Source organism: Typopeltis vanoorti, chromosome 16 (assembly GCF_054136105.1).
Source record: "Typopeltis vanoorti isolate ZY-2024b chromosome 16, IOZ_Tvanoo_1.0, whole genome shotgun sequence".
Classification (NCBI taxonomy): domain Eukaryota; kingdom Metazoa; phylum Arthropoda; class Arachnida; order Uropygi; family Thelyphonidae; genus Typopeltis; species Typopeltis vanoorti.
Window position 1 is genome coordinate 5,595,349 of NC_143564.1, and position 20,626 is coordinate 5,615,974.

A 20,626-nucleotide genomic window follows, 5' to 3' on the forward strand; every position below is an offset into this window, starting at 1 on the left:
AACTTGATGGCATCGACAACTAGGGTCAAAAAACCAAATCCCAGAATTCCATACTAAAACCATTACCCTCAATTCCACGCTCGAACCAAAGACACAACGTGTCGTTATTGACGGATGTGTCACCCAGGGAAATTTCAAGGATTCCACACTCTATCTTATCTCTAACCATCATCCACAATTTTATATGGAACAATTACTCAGAATTCCATACTCGAACCAAACGACACAACATGAAGTCACAGAGAGGTATGATCCTGATTTTATCTATAACCATCACCCACAATGCCATACTCAAAACAAAAGGTCTAACATGATGTCACCGACAGATGTATCCCCCAGCGAAATTCCAAACATTCCTTACTCATGACGTCACTGATCGAATCACACAATAACAACACTGATCGTATCGGCCAATGACGTCATCACAAATCCTTATGTTATCTTGATCTGGTTCAAAGTACCACCCTACCACTAAGATTCATTTCGAATCCTCTTCTTTCACTACGCATTATTCCAACTTCCTATTCAGGATCCGCGTGTTACTTAGATGCGACTTCTTGTTATTACCACTCCCAACCGACCTGTCGTCTAGTCAGCCGCTGGGGAAAGGTATATTTTTGACTGTAGAAGCTAATGTTCACGGAGCCGGTTTGCGTGCTTGGGGGATGAAAAACGCCAGATAAACTGGCGTAAAAAACCCTACTGCCCGCGCCCAAGACTGACTAACTTGGCTATGGCTGAGGAAGATCCTCAAATTCCTCACGTTTTCAACGGGAATCGAACGTGGGACACTCCTTCCCCAGGCACGTGGTTGCGAAGGCGCAAAGCCACTAAGCTAACCGCGCGGACTGAGTAAGATTCATTTCGAATGCGCTATTGATATCATTAACCTAATAATGTCACTGATCACGAGGGAATTATGTTTTAAAAACTTTATTCAGCTAGTTGAAGAAAGATTTGAGTGCACGAAATTACAACGAATGCCTTACAGAACGAGGCAATATTATAACTGAGCATTCATGATTGAAAGGACATGTTCAAGGAAATCTATGGACACACAATTACAAACCGAAATGAATGTTTCTCTACATTAAGTAAGTGTATAAGAAGGCGATGACAAATTCTTTACTGAAATCTTCAAACTCTCGACTTTAGTACGGAATTCTGGAAAGTATTGTCAATAGCTCGGAAAGCCTCGTCACATATTAAAAACGACCTTGCAGAACATGGAAAATAATATAACGAGCAGTGAAATAAGAGTGCTGTGAAAATATGTATTATGTCATCTTGAACACGTGCAATTTTTTTAACCTGTAACAGCAAGATGGCGAACTGTGACAACTCCAGAACTGAAATCGCTTCCTTTGGCAATGAACTGGTAATCGATATAAACACAATTTTACTTTTATATATCCAGTATTTTATATTCAGTTTTATATTTTTAAACGTTTTTGGTTGTTCCTGTTTTGTGCTAATAACCATGTTTTCCCGCTTTTTACCTAAAAGCAAATTTTTTCATTCGCATTTTTGCTGAAAACGAATTGTTTTCTCCAGAATTGATTTTGCCTATCAAATACATAAGAATTTTTTTCCAAAATTGTAGTAATTCTGTTACGCGACGTTAATGCATGAAAAGATATTTTTAATTTGTAGAAAGATGCGCCTCTAATCCAATATGAAAAGTAAATCCTTATGACATCTCGATCGACCAAGAATTATGAAAACAGACACGATGGTCTGCAACGTGAACGTGCTGGTTAACCAAACTGACACTTTCATGTAGTAACCTGATGTTTCCACTAGAGTTTCGTAGCCGATTTGAAATACTGTACTCCGCCACAGCAGAAGGGAGGGAAGGAATGTTGTGGGATGGCTCCGCGTGAGATGTACGCTTCCAATCGATGGATCTCGTAGGCCATCAGTTCCGAACCGGTGGTACGCGTACCGCCAGGGTTACGTGCTGGGCCGTTCAGGGGAACACGAAAAATAATCAGTAATGACAAAAAAAAAAAAAAAAAAAAAAAAAAAAAGCAAAGTAAACTATTTTACACTATTTTACATTAAGATAGGTACTGAACAAAAGTGTCAGTATTTAAAAACAAGCTATTTTAAACACAAGGAGTACAATTTATAGAAATGGTTTTAAAAGGGGTACACAAGTGGGAAAAGGTTGGGAACACTGTCTTAGGTGATTATATAAATTTGTGAATTCGCTCTATAGCAGGCCGAGATAGATAGATGGATAAATAGAGAGAGAGAATTTGTATGAAAGTTTTAAATTTTCATTATCTTCTATAAGAAACTGACAGTTAGGCATATTTCGCGAAATGAATTTTTTTTTTTTTTTCATTTTATTGAACAAATCGACTGATATGTCCCTTTTAGATATGTAGGCGACCATTTGTTTCTAGATAATTTGGCACTAGAGCAGCTAACGCGTCCAAAAAGTATCAGAGGTCATTGCAATGGTAATATAACATTTTAAATATGAAAAAAGCCACATAAACCAAGTGAATATTAATCGAAATCGTTAGAATATTGAAGGGAGATAAGGGATTAACGTTTGTGTTACAAATGCAGCAAGTGCATATTTGTAATCAAGAAATGTAGAAGAATAAGGAATGAAACCATTGTGTCGAAGGGAAGCAGAGAATGAAGATTTTGCTTATGAAAAAATTGGTACAGACAAGTATGGTGCAATGCATTAGCCAAGTTAGAAGAAAAATATCAACTACGTATGCACAAAGAGCATATGCTTGTGGGTATCTACTTGATCAGCTAAAGTAGATTCCGTTGAATATGTTGCCATAACAACAGCTTTTGTTGTTGCCATGAAAACAACTGTCGAAAGACTCGGAATTGTCTGTTGAAGATGAAAAGTATAAATATCAAATAGAAAGAATAACCATTCATTTATTCTTGGGAGGTTTTATCTTTCGAATGATCAAAAAATAACATTTTCTTCCTATTAACAATGGATTTTAAGTTTTGATTTTTTTACTTTTTTACTATTTTTTTTTTTTGTGGAGCTTGCATTAAATTCTTCCACAAAAAATATGATATTTTCTGCAACTAATAATAGAACAAAAACAAAGCTATGAGCCATAATATTAAAAAAAATAATTAAAATATATTTATAAGGATTCATCTGGAAATGCACACTTTCTCACAAACATACTAATGAATGTTAACATATGACATATAATTTAAAAGGTTAAAATCTATTTTCATGCAGAGTGAAATATTTAATATTTGGATTCAATATTATCAGAAAGTCAATCTGTTCTCTAATGTTGTTGTGTTCTTTGACGAGTCTTAGATATTTCCATGTGCTCCTTGAACTGCTTGTCGATTATCTTCAATCCTCTATAATGTTCTTTTCGGAGTCTTGCTATCGTAGTGGAGGTCTTTCTGTCAACATTGATTTCGGGAATTTTGTGGTGTATCCCTGATTTCAGTGGAACTAGTTTAGATTTTGCTAGTGTGTTAGCATCCACAAGAGTTATCATGCCATGGATGAGCTCTGTGTCCTCTTTTGCTAATTTATCAAATGCATCATTGCAATCAATGTCTATATGAGCATGAATCTATTTAAAATGCACCTTTTTCCCCAAACACTTTAGTTGGTGAGTTTATGGATGTTTTGTGTGGGCCTGGTATTGCCATATTTGATTACCTCCACAGCTGATCTTGAGTCACTGTAAATTATAATTCCCTCTAATTGTTGAGATGATGATAATTTTAAGTAGGCTTCGAGTGATTTATTTACTGCGTAAAGTTTGCTGGTAAAATTGAAGCAATTCTCCCAAATCCAAATTCTCTTGAACGTTTTTCACCTTTCGTGAGCAGAAGGAGAACACCAGCGCCGCCATTAAACTTATTGGTATCTGACGATCCATCGGTATAACAAGTGACCTGTTCGGAGGATGAAAAAAGGTTGATAGTATTTAGGCCTTTTTCTCTAATATTTATTAGAAAAGAGTTCTGTATCATCTTCAAAATTATATTGCAGCAATATTTAATAACTTTCTCTGGCTGTGTGGGCGTCCTCTTTTGACATTTTCTCCTCTCACCCTGCAATGCGAATCATTCCCTAAACTGGTACAATAACTTTAACTGGACTACGGCTCTTCTAAATTTCAGAACAAGCTTAAAATTAGTTGTGGTATTGGTAACTGAGGAGTACGAAATTATTTAACTGTTGGAGGAAAAAACAAAATTTCGTAAACAAATGCCGGCCATCCATGTAAGTATCATAATTGAAACCAACAACCTGCTGGCTGGTGCAAAACAGTTCTCCAATCAGCTAGCGAGGTTTGCCTTATTCGTTTATACCCGCATAATTTTGGTTGGGAAAATATTCCGATCATAAGAGCATTACAAGAAATAACCCCTGATCGGGTGGATACAGTATTTCTGCGTATTCCAGTAATTGACTTTCTGCTTAACCTTCTTAGGTTTGTATGTTTGTTGCTCTGTACGAAATACAGGTATCTGCGACCCTCTCAGTTCTTCTAACAGAAGGCTTTATTCCCAAGACCCAGTGAGGTACGAGAGTGACCGGTACGGCGTTGAAATGTCGTCACATGCGAATAAATAACTTAAGATTTAATGAGGAAAATGAACTCATTTCAAATTGCAACGACAAAGTTATGCTCACATAATTGAAGCTACATTTTTATGAAGTCGCTAATTAGGTATTTTTTCAATTGAGAATTTAGGACTAAATGGTCTCTGAAATGAAATTATTCATTTTTCATTTCTGCGAACAACGTAATTAATCTGCCCGACTTGATTCAAATTTATACAAATGGAAAATCGAACATTGTAGGCCGCGCTATTTTAGTCATCTGGTGATAACTGATGAGTGATAAGATAAGTTAAACTATTTTGTCAAAAATAGTTTAAATTATTCCAAATAAATAACAGAGAAAACTACTTTTCTTCGCAACCCATCACTGCACAACACATCGACTCATTCTTTAAATTTTTCACATCCTGAGATAATTGAAAACTCTTTCACCGTGACAAATTTGCTTTTAGACTGCGCTTCCTTTAAAAATGTCAACCATATGAAGATATGCATTCATTTCTACATAAGGACATTATAATTGATCTACTGTCTTCGAGAAAAGCAATTTATATTGGTGGAAAAGAAGTGGCATCTAAGTAAACCCCTCCTTTTATTCATCCCCCCGCAGTGATTCGTATTGGCAGGTTTGTTTTGCCGATCACTTTAAGTTTCTTTTGAAGGTTTCGCCCAACTGATTCATCAAATCACTCAAATGGAGAGAGCCCAAATGAAAAGAAACGCGAGTGATCCGAGCATCCAGAGAGTCGACCAAGAACAGTTTCGGCGGCTTTATTCATTTTCTTTGCAAAGTGTAGCGGAGGCGAATGGCCCGATCTGTCATCTCTGAGGAAATCACCAAAGATAACTGCTCAAGCAAAAGAAATAACTGACAGATGTTGTTATAAGCTAAACAACCATGCTGTTTACTTACAACGTAATCCCTAGATTCACCTTCTTCAAAATTCCCTATGAGCACCACATGTGGTTTAAATTCATTTTAATATATATTTCTCCAATTGAGCTCCGACAATGAATTTATAAATACATCCACATCAAATGAAAGAAGGTTGAAGCATGAAAAGGCAATGATCGCAGCGAATACATTCGCGATATTAATTTAATAAAAAGCAGAAATTTATATATTTTATGAAATGCGTTCAACTTCGCAACCTTTCCAGTCTTTCAGCATCATCGATAACCTCAGCAAATAAATATTGCAGGAAAATGCTACATTAGTTCGAGCCAAACACACGAAATTGTACTATTGCATGTGAAGCTGAAAAAGAAAAGATAGAAACAGAGGACGCTGCACGCATGGCAATTGGAACTAAATGCTTAATTAATTACTACAGAAAACCGTTCCTGTTGTCCAAGGAAAAGAAAACTAAATTTCTTTTCCTTGGAAAATCATCATCTACCTACATTTCATTAGTACTGTAGGTAGACTTAGGGGATTTTGTTGCTTTACATTTTTTTTTTTTTTGCATTTTCTAATTATTTTCACTTACTCCGGATATGAGTATATCTAGACTTCGAAATTTTTCCAAGGGCACCTAAAGTAGCGCGGTGGTCTCGCAGTGTTTGATGAACTTCATCTCCCATATGAATGGGAGATGAACACAAATGCCCATGTTGTAGGAGATAAGAATCACACGACCTATCGCTTGCATGTCAAATTCCCTATTACTAGGCCAACAGGGCCGACAAAAGAATTAAATGGAAATTACAAATATCCAAATATGAATTAAATTATTACACTTAATATTTATAATATTATGAGTTAATAATAATAATAATAATAATAATAATTTTTATAAACGACTTATTTGTTTTTGTTTTTACAATGAAAGTGATAAGGTTTACTATCACACAGAGTATCTGCACACACACAATGAAAAACATATTATCTTTTTTGTACAGTACGAAAATTTGATATACAAAATGCAGAGTACATTTCATAAATATGAGTATACATTTTTTTTTTTAAACTAGCTAAATATGGATTGGCATCAATGTGCACTCAATTCACGATACAATGCAGTAATGCAGCGTACACTCACAATTCAATAGTAATAATAATACTTTTTTTTTTTTACATTTCATTATGTCTCAGTATAAGTTACATACAATAATAATATTTACAGTATTTACAATATGGATTATATACATTTTTTTTTTTTTTTTTTTTTTTTTTTTTTTTTTAATGTCTCAGATGAATTGCATACATAGTTGCTGTAGTAATTATATGTATATAATATTTATAACGCATTACAAGTGTATAACAGATACTTGCAAGTTAGTAATTTTCTTCCTCGAAGCTTAGCAGAGCTTATCTGAGGAAGATAATAGATGACAGAGGGTGGTGGTTTTATGGTTGTGTTCCTATAGTGGTCACAAGCCAGGTGTTGATTTTACTGTTTGTTGGTACATGCTTAAGACTTCGACTGCTATTACAGTTTAACTTTTTTTTTTTTTGTGAAAATAGGGTTGGATTTAGACATGGTGTGTTTGTTGCTTTGTGTTCTTGTAGTGATAGTTTTTGGAGAGGGGGGGTTGTCATAGGTTTTTTGTGTGTGTGTGTGTGTGTGTGTGTGTGTGTGTGTGTGTGTGTGTGTGTGTGTGTGTGTGTGTGTGTGTGTGTGTGTGTGTGTGTGTGTGTGTGTGTGTGTGGTGGGGGAGAGAGAAACAGGAATTGCTCTAATTTTCATTCTCACTATAATATTTATATAGTGCCTGTTTCAGCTCTCTGTATGTTCCTAGGTTTCTGTTGTCGAATGGCAGTTTGTTTATCATGTCAGGTACGTAGAAGTTTCGGGTGGCTTTGCCGTGGTGATTGTTGTACTTATATGTTATGTAGTTTGTTGACTGTGGTCTTGTTATTTGATATGTTGTTCTGGTTACTCTATATGTTGGACTGTAGTAGTGTTTTAACATGACTGTAGTGGCGTAATTGTTTCACCTTAAATATTTTGTGTTTTGTCCGTGCTTCGTGCATAAGAGTGGGTTGTTCCCAGAATATCAGTTTTATCATTTTATCTTGCAACCATTGTAGCCTGTTAAGTCTGTAGTCTGCGCAGAATGCGTATGATGTGATTGCATATCTTAAAATGTTTTCACATAATGCTTTATAGATTAGTATTTTTATGTGGGTTGGGGCAATGTCTTTTAATCTGTATAGTTTGCTTGCTATTATCCTAAGCTTGGTATGTAGGTAGTTTGTATGGCTATTCCAACTTTGATCTGCATCGAAGTGAAGTCCAAGGTAGCGTGTTGTTTTCACCTGTGTGATGGTTGTGATTTTAGGTTCTGCACTTTGTGTATAGGAGGATGAATGTTTGATAGTGAGATATTTTGTTTCTATGGGCAGGGTTTGGGGGTTTTTGAATATCATTAGCTTTGTTTTTCCAGGGTTTATATATATGCCGTTTTCGGTTAACCAGTTAGTGATTTGATTGATGTCGTGTTGCATATTTTTGTAAGCGATATTTGCAGTGTTGTGAATGGATACTATGGCAGTGTCGTCTGCATACTGGAAGATTTTACTTTTTAGGGGGAGTTGGCTTATGTCGTGTGTGTATATGTTAAATAGAATGGGAGATAGGACAGCTCCTTGCGGTACTCCACAGGTTACTTGTACCTCTTTGCTGTGTGCTGATCCTATACGTGTGATGTGCTTTCTGTTTTTCGTGTATGCTTTAAACCACTGGAGTAGACGACCTCCAATTCCGATATGGGTAAGTTTCGTTAACAAGGTTTTATGTGTTAGTGTGTCAAATGCTTTTGTTAGGTCAATGAATACCACTAATGTTATTCTGTTTTTATCCAATGCAGAGTTTATTAGATCTGTGAAATCTTCCAGGAGTGTTGCTGTTCCTTTATTTTTTTGAAAGCCATATTATAATAATAATAATAATAATAATAATAATAATAATAATAATAATAATAATAAATTTTTTAAAATAAATTTATTGATTGCTAAAATATTTATACATACAATAAACATCTTTTGTGACATTGCATCTTATAATTTTACAGAGTTCAGCACTAAGTGCTGCAATTCCTACGTTGGATTTCAATTAAAATTTCTAACAATACTTTTTTGCCTTTATAATATGTATTTACAACACACTTTCTTCTAATATTAACAATGAAGGTTATACAGAATTTTTGTATATTTTTTATTTATTTTTAAGTTTGAGAAAGAATGATTACACATACAAATTTCTGCATTTGCTTATAAGGATTACTTATAGATGAGTGAGGCAAGTTAATCCCACCTACTTCGAAGCTTGGGTTAGCTTTTGTGAAGAGAGTGGGATTTAGCCTTCACTATTTGTGTTGTTGCTACTGTTTATGTACGGGATGTAGGCACTGGATGCTAGTGATTTGTGATGTGTATATTATTGTTTATCGTTTCTTAACTTTGTTGGTATATTTTCCAGAGTAGGTTTTAATGTTCTGTAGTTATCTACGTGTTTTAACTTTCTTGGTAGATTGTTGAGTTGCGTGGGTATCTGATGTGATCTCACAAAAGAACCGTATGAGTTGTTGAAGGGTGTGGGGATGTAGAGAGTTGTTGTAGGTCATGTTAATATATGTGTCTCTGTTGTTTCGATAGATGATGTTGAAATAATTCTTTGTTAATGTCATGTAGTGTTTCAGGTTTTTAATGCTCAGAATTCTGTGTATCGCTATGTGCTTGTCGGATATTGGTTGTTGCATGTAAGGTGTCCAGATCACTGTTGACACGATTTTCCTGTGTAGTGTTTCTAATTTTGTTAGGAGGCTGTTTGATGTATTTGCATATACTGTTATTCCGTATCTGAGTAAGGATTCGCAGATATACGAGTTTTTTTATGTTGGGTGGAATAATGTCTTTGACTTGGAAGAGTTTTGCTGCGATGATCCGGAGTTTGGTGTGTAGGTATTCTATATGTTTTGTCCATTTAAGGTGGAAATCTATATAGAGACCGAGGTATTTTGCGTGTGTTACAGGTTTGATTTCGGAACATTGGCAGGTATTTTTGTTGTTAATGCAGCGGTATGTGTGACAATGTATCGATAGTGATGCGGGGCGTATGATTCTTGGGTTGTGTATTATCAACATCTGTGTTTTGGTGCCGTTGATTAGAATTGCGTTTTGGTGGAAGTATGTTGTGATTTCGTTTAGGCCTTGTTGTGCTTTGCAGGGAGCTGTGTTAATGTCTGTGTGGATTGCTAGTGGTGCAGTGTCATCTGCGTATTGAAATATTTGACTTCTTATAGATATGTTGAATAGAGTGGGTGACAATATGGCACCTTGAGGTACACCGTGATTTACTTGTATACTCCTACTGTGACGTGTACCTATTTTTGTTACTTGTGTTCTGTTTGAGAGGTAGTTCTTGAACCATGTATGTAGTGTTCCTCTTATACCTATTGAGTATAGTTTGGTGAGTAGTATGTCATATTCAAGTGTGTCAAATGCTTTGGTTAGGTCCAGCAGTATAAGGACGGCGTACTTGTTTTTGTCGAGAGCTTTATTTATTGTGTCGGCGATGTCTTCTAATAAAGTAATGGAGCTTTTTGTTTTCTGAAAGCCGTATTAGTTTTGTGAGATGATGTTGTACTTCTGTAAATAGTTCTGTAGTCTGGTGTGTGTTACTTTTTCTAGAATTTTTGAGATGACTGGTAGTGTAGCTATTGGTTTGTAGTTCTGATTATCGTTTCTTTTGCCGTGTTTGTATATTGGCGTAATTACTGCAGTTTTTAGTTGTTGTGGAATAATGCCTGTGTCGAATATTATGTTCACGAGTTTCAAAAATATTGGATTTATTTGTTCAAAGTGTGTTATAAGGTCTGTGAGTCTTATTTTGTCTATTCCTGGAGTGGTCTTTGGTTTTAGTTGTAGGATTGCTTCTTTCAGTTCCTGTTTTGTTATGGGTGGAAAATACATCGTATGTTGTTGACTTTGTGTTGGTAGTTTTTTGTTGATCGTTGGTAGTTTGTCTTTTTTGAGTTGTGTGATGTTGTTTGTGAAAGCATGGTTGAATGAGTCTGCTAGTTCCTCTTGGTTTGTGTCCTGAGCGAAGCTTTTTGCAATAAAATCTTGTGCTGAAGTTTTCTTTTTTCGGGTTACTAATTCGTTGAGTGTATCCCATGTTTGCTTAATGTTGTCATTATATGCCATGAATTTTTGAAAGTAGTAGCGTCTTTTTGCCCTACGAATTTTTGTTGTTAGTTTATTTCTATATAATAATAATAATAATAATAATAATAATAATAATAATAATAATAATAATAATTGTTCTTTCAAATTGTTCTTTCAAATATTTACATATGTACAATGATCATCTATTCAGTATATTATTTTACAAGGTTCAGCACTTTGTGCTACATATAATGAGATTTAAATAGTAATGATGATGATAACAGTTTTTTTTATATAACAATCATAATAATAATTTACAATTATATTGTTCAGAGTTACATAAGTTGTATAATATTACATGTTGTGGTTTACTATTTTTATTTTCAAATTTTAAAAGGTGTGATTATACAACAGTATTTACACATATGCAATCTGAATATTATGTGTCCTTATTTTCACAAACATACGGTGTAAACTCATGATTTACTTTTAAAATACTTTTTTTTTTTTACATTGCATACATTTGTTACAGTTATTATATACATTACACTCATTTGTTTACATATGATACATTACTTACATTTGTTTACATGTGATATTTACATTACGTACATTGGTTTACATATAATACATACATTGGTTTTCTTGTGATACGTACATTACATGCATGTGGTTACATATGATACATCTAGGATGAGAATTAATTTATTTTTCCTTTCATCCTCGAAGCTTAAATGTAAGCGTATCTGAGGATGACACCATTTGGTTATTATGTATTGTTTTTTTTTTGTTTTTTTGTTTTTTTTCGCTGTGTTAGGATGCTACGGAATCTATGATTGAGAAATTGAGAAATTGTGTGTGTGTGCGCGCGCGCACGCACGCACGCACGCACACACACACACACACACACACACACACACACACACACACACACACACACACACACACACACACACACACACACACACACACACACACACACACACACACACACACACACACACACACACACACACACACACACACAATAAATTGGAATGTACTGATGCGTCGCTGAACTGGAAGCCTGAGCGAATATATTGTGTTTCATTAAGTTTGTATGGTATTTTGGGTGCGGGTTTCTTGTTCGTGGTATGTCCTTGGAGCTCTTTTCAGGCTATTGTAGTTTGTAAGGTTTCTGTATTCAAAAGGTAATTTGTTTATCATGTCTGGGATGTAGAAGTTTCGCGTGGCCTTTCCGTAGTGATTATTGTATTTATATGTGATATAATTAGTAGTCTGAGGTCTTGTTATACGGTATGTATTTCTAACTGTCCTGTAGTTGGCATCGAAATAATGTTTTAGCAAGGCTGCATAGTGACATAAATGTTTTGCTGTCAGTATTTTGTGTTCTGCCATTGCAATGTTTATAAGCTCGTGATTTTCTCTTTGTTCCCAAAAGATCAGTTTTGTCATTTTGTACTGTAGCGACATTAATCTATTTAATTTATAGGGTGCACAGAAAGCATACGTTGTTATAGTGTATCTTAGTATATTTTGGCATAGTGCTTTGTATATTAGTATTTTTAGGCGTATGGGAACTATGTCTTTTAATCTGTAGAGTTTGCCACTTATTGTTCGGAGTTTGTTGTGTAGATGTTTTATATGGCTATTCCAGTTCATATCTGCATCGAGGTAAATTCCAAGGTATCGTATTGTTTCAACCTGAGTGATTGTAGTGGTTTTGCTGTTCTGTGTGTTTTTTGTGTTGGAAGGTGGATGTTGGATGGTTATATATTTGTTATCAGCTGGTCGAGTCAGTGGATTTCTGAATATCATTAATTTTGTCTTTTCTGAGTTTAAGTGTATGGAGTTTTTCGTGAGCCAGTCTATGATCAGATTTATATCATGTTGCATATTTGTTTGGGCTATGCTTGCGTTATTATGGATGGATATTATTGCTGTATCGTCTGCGTACTGGAATATCTTACCTTTGAGTGGTAACTGATTAATATCGTGCGTGTAAATGTTGAATAGAGTTGGGGAGAGTACAGCTCCCTGTGGCACTCCACAGGTTACTGGTAGCTCTCTGCTTCGGTTTGATCCGATACGTGTGATTTGCTTTCTATTTTGGAGGTAGTTTGTAAACCACCTGTGAAGAGGCCCGTCTATTCCAACATGCCTCAGCTTTTCTAACAAGGTTTGATGTGTAAGTGTATCGAATGCTTTGGTTAGATCTATAAAGACTACCATGGCTATTTTGTTTTTGTCTAAGGCGGTATTAATTACGTCTGTAAAGTCTTCCAAGAGAGATGTTGTTCCCTTATTTTTCTGAAAACCATATTGTGTTTTGGGGATAATATTAATGATCTCAGTGTATGCTGTGAGATTCTTCAGTATGATCCGCTCCATAATTTGATTGATAATTGGTAATGTTGCTATGGGTCTGTAATTGCTGATTAAATTTCTTTTTCTTTGTTTGTATATGGGTGTAATTATGGCGATCTTTAGCATACTTGGTATCTGTCCTGTTTTAAATATTTTATTTATTAGTTTTAGTAGAATAGGACTTAAACTAGTTGCATGTTGCTTTGTATCTTTAGGTCTGATACCATCTATTCCTGAGCCTTTGTTTGGTTTGATTTGATGTATTGCTGAGAGAAGTTCTGCTTCTTTTATGGCTGGGAACCATAATGTATGTTTTGATTGTGGCCCAAGTGGAGGGTCTCGTTTTGTGATTGGGGGAATATTTCTGTGAAGTTCTTGGATGGAGTCTGCAAAGTATTGGTTAAACTGATTTGCTTGTTGTTGGATAGGTTTTGCGTCTTTCATGAAGCTGTGTTTTATGGTTTCGGAGGCAGTGGTGTTGGGAACAGAATCTAGCATCTCATTCATCAGATGCCAGGTTTGTTTCATGTTGTTTTGTGCAGAGGTTAGTTTGTCTCTGTAGTAGCTTCTTTTTGCATTTCTGATTTGTGTTGTAAGGCGATTCCTTGTTATCTTATATTCAGTTTTTAAAGTTGTGTTATTTGGATATCGCTTTAATTCTTTCCATAAAGCGTCCTTTCTGTGTATTTCTAGGATTAAGTTTTATGTTATCCAAGAATTCTGTGTTGTTTTTGATCGAATTCTAACTTTTTTTGTAGTTTTCTTATATATTTCCTGCAGTGTGAGTTTAATGTCGTTGTATAAGATATCTGCTGAATCTGATGCCAGATGTTCCCAGTCTGTTTTTCTTATTTCGTGATTGACTATTTCTTCGTCTATTATTGTTTTCTGTCGTTTTTCTTCTGTGGGACATTGCTTGCAATAATAATAATAATAATAATAATAATAATCTAAAATATTTCTGAAAGATCTGCTAAAATATTTACACTTACAGTGAACATCTTGAGTGACAGTGCAACTTATAATTTTAGAGAATTCAACACAAAGTGCTACATTTTCTACATTGGATTTCAATTAGAAATTTTTTTTTTACAAAATACTTTTTGCCTCTATATTATGTATTTACAACACATGTTCTTCTAATATTTACAATAAGGATTATACAGAATTTTTGAATTTAGAATATACATAATAATAATAATAATAATAATAATAATAATAATAATAATAATAATAATAATAATAATAATAATAATAATAATAATAATTTATTTATTTAATTTATTTATTTATTATTATTTTTTTTATGTCTCAGATGAATTGCATACATAGTTGCTGTAGTAATTATATATATATAATATTTATAACGCATTACAAGTGTGTATAACAGATACTTGCAAGTTAATAATTTTCTTCCTCAAAGCTTAGCAGAGCTTATCTGAGGAAGATAATAGATGATAGAGGGTGGTGGTTTCATGGTTATGTTCCTATACTGGTCACAAGCCAGGTGTTGATTTTACTGTTTGTTGGTATGTGCTTGGAAGACTTCGACTGCTATTACAGTTTAACTTTCTTTTTTCTTTTTTTTTGGTGCAAATAGGGTTGGATTTAGACATGGTGTGTTTGTTTCTTTGTGTTCTTGTAGTGATAGTTTTTGAGAGGGGAGGTTGTCATAGGTTTGTGTGTGTGTGTATGTGTGGTGGGGGAGAGAGAAACAGGAATTGCTCTAATTTTCATTCTCGCTATAATATTTATATAGTGCCTGTTTCAGCTCTCTGTATGTTCCTAGGTTTCTGTTGTCGAACGGCAGTTTGTTTATCATATCAAGTACGTAGAAATTTCGGGTGGCTTTGCCGTTGTGATTGTTGTACTTATATGTTATGAAGTTTGTTGACTGTGGTCTTGTTATTTGATATGTTGTTCTGGTTGCTCTATATGTTGGGCTGTAGTAGTCTTTTAACATGACTGTGTAGTGGCATAAGTGTTTCACCTTAAATATTTTGTGTTTTGTCTGTGCTTCCTGCATAAAAGTGGGTTGTTCCCAGAATATCAGTTTTATCATTTTATCTTGCAACCGCCATTGTAGCCTTTTTAAGTCTGTAGTCTGCGCAGAATGCGTATGATGTGCTTGCATATCTTAAAATGTTTTCACATAATGCTTTATAGATTAGTATTTTTATGTGGGTTGGGGCAATGTCTTTTAATCTGTATAGTTTGCTTGCTATTATCCTAAGCTTGGTATGTAGGTAGTTTGTATGGCTATTCCAACTTTGATCTGCATCGAAGTGAAGTCCAAGCTAGCGTGTTGTTTTCACCTGTGTGATAGTTGTGAATTTAGGTTCTGCACTTTGTGTATAAGAGGATGAATGTTTGATAGTGAGATATTTAGTTTCTGTGGGCAGGGTTTGGGGGTTTTTGAATATCATTAGCTTTGTTTTTCCAGGGTATATATATATATGCTGTTTTCGGTTAACCAGTTAGTGATGTGATTGATGTCGTGTTGCATATTTGTGTAAGCGATACTTGCATTGTTGTGAATGGATACTATGGCCGTGTCGTCTGCATACTGGAAGATTTTACTTTTTAGGGGGAGTTGGCTTATGTCGTGTGTGTGTATATGTTAAATAGAATGGGAGATAGGACAGCTCCTTGCGGTACTCCACAGGTTACATGTACCTCTTTGCTGTATGCTGATCCTATACGTGTGATGTACTTTCTGTTTTTCGTGTATGCTTTAAACCACTGGAGTAGACGACCTCCAATTCCGATATAGGTAAGTTTCGTTAACCTGGTTTTATGTGTTAGTGTGTCAAATGCTTTTGTTAGGTCAGTGAATACCACTAATGTTATTCTGTTTTTATCCAATGCAGCGTTTATTAGATCTGTGAAATCTTCCAGGAGTGTTGCTGTTCCTTTATTTTTTTGAAAGCCATAATTGTGTTTTGGGTATGATTTGAAATTTTTCAACGTATGTGGAGAGTTTCTGATGTACAATGCGCTCCGTGATTTGGTTGATTACAGATAGCGTGGCGATAGGTCTGTAATTACTTATTATGTTTCTTTTTCCCTGTTTGTGTATGGGTGCGATTAATGCAGGCTTCAGTGTTTCAGGTATGTGTCCCGTTTGGAAGATTTTATTTAACAGTTTTTGTATAACTGGAAGTAGGTCGGTTGAGTGTTTCTTGATGTCTTTTGGTTTGATTCCGTCTATCCCTGGTCCTTTGTTAGGATTAATTTGTTGAATTGCCAGTGATAGTTCTTCTTTTGTTACTGTGGGGAACCACATCGACTGGGTTGCTCGTGGACCTAGTGGAGAATGTTCGAATGTGTGAGAAAAGGTTGTTTCTTGCAGCTTTTGGACAGAGTTCACGAAGTGCTGATTAAAGTTGTTTGCCAACTGTTTGAGGGATTTGGGATCGCAGGCAAAACTGCGTTTTATTGTTTCTGAGGCAGTGGTTCTGTGTATATTGTCCAGCATTTCATTAATCAGGTGCCAGGTTTCATTTATGTCATTCTGAGCTGTTGTTAATTTGTTGCTGTAATAGTTTCTTTTTGCCGTTCTAATCTGGGTTGTTAGGAGATTCCGTTTTCTTTTGTATTCAGCTTTTAAAGCGATATTGTTCGGCGACTTCTTAAGTTGTTTCCATAGGCATCTTTTCTTTGTATGTCTGTTAGTATATTGTCTGTTAAACATGGATTTTGTTTCGTTTGGGGGCGTATTTTTATTTTTGTTAATGCTTTGTTTTATATTTTCTTAAATACAAGTTTAAGATTATTATATACAGCTTCAGCAGAGTCTAAAGATGCTATCTGCATCCAGTCTGTTTTTCTGATTTCATCGTTCACTACTGCTTCGTTTACAATGCTATGATACTGTTTTGTAGTCTCAGTGATTTTTATGGTTCAGTGTGTAACTGCAATGCTGTGAAATAATGGTCTGCTAGTTTGCATGTTATGACGGCTGCTGTGTGGCTGTTTGGAGGGGCCCTTATATTTATATGATCAATGCAGGTTGAGGTTGTTGTGTTTCCGACTATCTCTTCTGGTGTATACGACTGTATGGATGGGGTTATGTTATATGCCGATAATAGGTCTAGGTAATGTTCTGTGTTGTTATTTATGTTCCTAATGTTTATATTAATGTCTCCTATTGTTATCAAGTATTTTGAGGTGCCTACTTTCGTGGCTGAAAGCCATTTGTTTAGTTCTAGGAATTTTGTGGTGCTTAAGTTGGGTGGTCTGTATATTGCGTTTAATATCAGGGAGTTTTCTTGTTTGATGTTTTTAATTTCGATGCATATGTTTTCTTCGTATTCTAATTTATAGTTTGTTTCTGTTACTTCTAGTTTATGTTTGGTAAATATTATTATACCACCGCCTCGTTTTGTTTGTCTGCAGTGTTTGTGTTGTTGGAAGTGCGGCATTTGGTAGGAGGGTGCCTCTTCGTTTGTCGTAGATACTTCAGTCAGCATTAAAATGTCTATTTCGTATATATCTTCCTTCAGATAAGCTTGCAGGGTCAGCCAGTATTTTTGAATGCTTCAACTTTCTAATTCAACTGACAATCCCATTTTTTGGGGATTGTCAGTTGTTTCCATTCTGTTATTGATTTCAGAATGTGACAATTATCATGTTCTGGGGTGATTACGTCTGCTTGATGGTCTGCATTCATGTTGGTTGGTGTGCTGTTCCTTCTTTACGAGTTGTCAATATTCCTTTCAATGTGACAGCCTGTTGAGGTCATCTACGGATTTTATTTCGATTGGTTTTGCATCTTGTGTCTTTCTAAGGAATATTTTGCTGTCTCTTATCCATCCAAACTGGTAATTGTTTTCGTTTTTACTTTCCTTGCTTGGGAGAATATTTTCTGATAATATGGCGTAAGGTATTCGGACAAGTATATTGGGGTATTGTCGTGGTCTCCTTTCAGATCCTTGACTACTGGATTTTTAATCCTGCTAGATTTTATAAGTGTAGTTTTTGTTAGGCTGTTGGTGAGTCGCACTACGACGGGAGAAGGACGGGTATTATTTTCTCTTTTCCCTTTTTGTGGTAACCGATGCACTGACTGGATGTCTCTTGATTCAATGGGAGAGCCGATTTTTTGGCTTAGTTGTATTACAGTGTCTCTTAGATGTTCCATAGCTATTTCTGGGAGACCGTTTATGAGGAGGTCATTTTTGTGCTGCTGTTGGTTTGAGAGCTCGTACTGTTGGTTTGAGAGCTCGTACTGTTGCTTTAAAGAGTTTAGTTCTTGCCGTGGGTCCGTTGTCTTTTTAATTAAATTATGCTGTCTTTCAGTTAGCTCTTTGACGCAGTTTTTAATTTCTCTAACGGTCTGTAACATACTTTCTACCGAGTTATTATTAAATTTAATAAATTCCTCATATTGGTTGAATTTTTCTGTAATTTGTGCTGTATGTTTTTTAAATAGTTCTCCAACAAAATCGATTAAACAGTCTTTTAGGTTTTGTAATCTATTTTCTAGTAATGCATTTAAAGTTGGCTCACCTGGGTTTCCGTTGTTGTTTTCTTTGTTTTTAATTCCCTCTGTTGTTGATAGCTGTTTACTGCCTGCGGTTGTTTTCTGCATTGGCTGTTTTCCGCCTGCGGTCGAAGGCGACATTCCTTTGTTGTCTCTGCAATGGGGACACTTCCACTCGTCACGATTCTTGTTTGATTTTCGCTGCCAAGTAGCCTCAGACAATCCTGAACATAGAAAATGCATGATTCTTTGGCAGTTCCTACATGTGATGTGGTTTTCTTCCCCCGTTAGGTCTTTTTGGCATTTGTAGCACTTCATATTTCTTGTTTGACGATCTTGCTGTAATTTCTAATATGGCGACTTCCGTTGTTCTCTTCTCGCGTAGTTGACCAACGTATACTTCGAACTTTGAATGCTTATATTTTACTTATTACTTAACAGATACTGTTTTTAAATCTATATGTTCGTCTTGAAGAACGGAGTTCGCTGATGTACTTTTAATAATAATAATAATAATAATTTTTTTTTTTTTTAAACATTTTATTATGTCTCAGTATAAATTACATACAATAATAATATTTACAATATTTACAATAAGATTTATACAGAATTTTTGAATTTAGAATATAATAATAATAATAATAATAATAATAATTTTTTTTTTTTTTTTTTTTTTTATAAACGACTTATTTGTTTTTACAATGAAAATGATAAGGTTTACTATCACACAGAGTATCTGCACACACACAATGAAAAACATTATCTTTTCTGTACAGTACGAAAATTCGATATACAAAATGCAGAGTACATTTTATAAATATGAATATACATTTTTTTAAACTAGCTAAATATGGATTGGCACCAATGTGCACACAATTCACGATACAATGCAGTAATGCAGCATACACACACAATTCAATAATAATAATAATAATAATAATAATAATAATGTCAAATATCAAATAATACTTTATTATCTGTCAAATAAATTATATACATGTACTGTACATACAATTTAATTATACATAATTTATATAATACATATATTTATATAATACATACAACTTAAAAGACAATACTACAGTTGTTTTCACTTGTGGTTCAATTCAGATTCCAATTTATCGCATACTTTGTACAATGCGCAAGTCGTATAGCACGACAATTGGTGTGTTAATTATTAGTAGTAATAACGATTTTGGTAATATTTTATAATTTTATAATCAGTTATAGTTCAGTTTCATAGGATAGATTACAGAATTATCGATCTATCTATCTATACATTTTTTTTCTGTACAGAATGCTAGGAAAATATCTTATTTAAGTTGAATAAAGAATGATATTAACCTTGGAGAATTCTTTGGTATTTGCCGAACACATATTACGCATTTATATCAGGAGTATGTGAGGCATGTAGAGTTCGATTAGAATTATTAGAATCCATTAGAATCCGTGCATTACTCCTCCCACTCTACAAACGCGTGGGCATCAGATCAATAGCTGGATCTGCTTTGTTGACTCCACTGAAGGAATTTGTTCCTAGGGAAACTACGTCTCCTGGACATGGTCATTAGGACTGTGAATACATCCGCGAATAAAAGATGTTTTACATCTTTTTTCACATTCATATTTACGATGATTCGTTTTTATTAAATCGATTATAATATTTATTTGTTTCTTTTGGGTGGTGTCTTCCTCGAAGCTTTACAGAGGTTATCTGAATAATGTTATCAGCATCTTCGTTATTGTTTTACATCTTGCTGAGTATTTTGTTACATAATCTGATCTGCAGTCTTTGATTATGAGGATTACGTGTAGATGAATGAGGCAGATTAATCCCACCTATTCGAAGCTTGGGTTTAGCTTTTATGAAGAGAGTGGGATTTAGCCTTCACTATTTGTGTTGTTGCTACTGTTTATGTATGGGATGTAGGAATTGGATGCTGGTGATTTGTGATGTATATATTAGTGTTATTGGTATATTAACTTTGTTGGTATATTTTCCAGAGTTCGTGTTTCAATGTTCTGTAGTTATCTAAGTGTCTTAAATTTCTTGGTAGGTTGTTGAGTAGCG